Source organism: Myotis brandtii, unplaced genomic scaffold (genome assembly GCF_000412655.1).
Source record: "Myotis brandtii unplaced genomic scaffold, ASM41265v1 scaffold426, whole genome shotgun sequence".
NCBI classification, from domain to species: domain Eukaryota; kingdom Metazoa; phylum Chordata; class Mammalia; order Chiroptera; family Vespertilionidae; genus Myotis; species Myotis brandtii.
In genome coordinates, this window is record NW_005366314.1 from 231,025 (window position 1) to 233,394 (window position 2,370).

A 2,370-nucleotide genomic window follows, 5' to 3' on the forward strand; every position below is an offset into this window, starting at 1 on the left:
CCGGAGAGGAGAGGGGCCCGGGGGCACCTCCCCTCCCGGGCCGGGGCTCAGTCCCTCCGGCCCCGGTGGTCTGGCCCCTCCCGGTCGGATCCAGTTGGTATTTTTAAGGTCCGCCCAGGAGTCCCGCAGGAAGGCAGCAGCGACAGACCGTCGCGGGAGTTTTCTGCAGGGACCGCAGTTCCCCGATCCCGCTGCGCGTGTGGTTTGGTGAAGGCAGGACCCGCATAGCCTGGTCCCTGTCAGCGCCCGGCTCTGCCCGGCTGTTGTCTGGCGGCCGGTCCAGCCCGAGGAGCCTCGGACCGCCTCTCCGCACTTTGCACCCCGCGCCCGGAGGCTGCAGCGGTTTAGAGACATTATCCGATGGCTGCATTCCTGCTTTACTGAATGGCCGCCACCTCCTCCTCCGCCCGGCCGGCCTTTCCCGGTTCCTCCTGCTTCTCGTCCTGAGCCTTCGGAGGGGCCGGGTCCTCGGAGGAAGTGACCCTCCCTGCAGGGGCGCAGAGCTCAGGGGTGGGGGCTGGGGGCGTCCGGGACCACTGATCCCTGGTTCCCTGGGTCCTGCTGGCGTGGTCCGCAGCTTCCCGGCCTGGGAGAAATTGGACCCTTTAGGAGACGGGCACTGGTGGCCCAGGTAGCCCCCGGGCAGAGCGCCCACCGCCAGGGACCCCCAGGAGGCGGAACCACTAGGTGCCTTCCCCCTCCCAGAACAAAGGCTGCCAGGTGCAGGTAATCGGAGTGTAAATCTTTGCCCCCAATGGAGTGGGTGTGAGGTGGTATCTTCTGGAGATGCAGCTGAAAGAAAAAGGACCCATTGGGGTTCTGGGCAGTGTCACCCCATTTCCCTGTAAGTCTCCAGACCTAAGAGTGTGGATTGTAACATGAAAGCTAAGAATCACCTGTATTTCAAAACAGATGCCTGGGCTCCCTCCTCCTCCCGTGCTGTTGTGGGGACCCTCTCGTTGGGGAGCCATGGAGGGAGGCACCCTTACATCGGTGAGGAGGGAGAACCGGTCGGGGGATGGCCAAGCAGGACAGTGGAAGGAACGCAGAGGCCACGTGGGGTGGGAAATGTCCCCCACATGGCCTTCAGGGAGCTGCTCCCTGGTAAATGCAGGTGTACTTGCCTGGAGAGACCAGTGCTGTCTGCTGTCGTGTAAACGCAGTCCTTGGTGAATGTGAAATGGTGAGGCCACTGAAGCTGTCCTCGGGCAGTGAGCACTGTTCCCCCCCCCCCCCCCCCCCCCACAGGTGCCATCCTGTCGCCCCCTGTAGGTGAGGCTGGGGGGCCTTGGGGAAAAGGCCTTGCTCCCCCAGAGTGTGCCTGTGGCTCCAGTTAACCCCCAACAGGGGGTGCCCAGCTCTGGCCGGAGGAGCTGTTTCCAGGACAGACACTGGTTATGTTGCTCTTCGCTTTGTTGCGCTTCACAGATGTTTCGTTTTCACAAATTGAAGGCAAGACCTTTCACCAGCAAAAAGATGACCACTCGGGCTGGGTCAGAAACAGCCATCAAGGCCGCGTGGGCCCTGCCCTCACAGAGCGGCCAGGCCAGTGGGGAGGCAGCCCGCTCGTCATGTTTTTTCAATGGTTAATGGGCGGTAAGGACTGTGCTAGACCCATGGTCGGCAAACCACGGCTTGCGAGCCACATGCGGCTCTTTGGCCCCTTGAGTGTGACTCTTCCACAAAATACCACGTGCGGGCGCACATGTACAGTGCAATTTAAACTTTGTGGCCCATGCACAGAAGTCGGTATTTTGTGGAAGAGCCACACTCAAGGGGCCAAAGAGCCGCAGTTTGCAGACCAAGGTGCTAGAACAGTGGTTCTCAACCTTGGCTGCACATTAGAATCACCTGGGAATCTTTTTAAAATCCTGATTTCTGGGCCTCTTCCTCCGGAAATTCTGTTTCTTTGTTATGGGGTGGGGCCACAACATTAGTAACAAAGAAACAATTTCCGGAGGATGAGGCCCAGAAATCAGGATTTTAAAAAGATTCCCAGGTGATTCTAATGTGCAGCAAAGGTTGAGAACCACTGTGATAGAGGATCTCCTGGGTATAGGGGTGACATAAAATACAGGACACCTGTTAAACTCAAGTGAGAGATGGAGAATAAACGTTTAGTGTGTCCCAAATACCGCATGGGACACATTATACTAAAATCATGTTTTTCTGAAGTTCAGAGATGGCATGGGGCACACTTCCACCCAAAGATTCTGTTGTTTAGCTGACATTCGAATGTAACTGGGCCTCTGGGCACGTGGCAGCCCCGCCTGGTGCCCTCGGGGCCTGGTAGAGCTGCTGGCCCGGCGGGTAGGTTTCCCAGCTCAGTGCAGGTTCCCCTAACACAGAGGGTGGGGTGGAAAGAGGAGG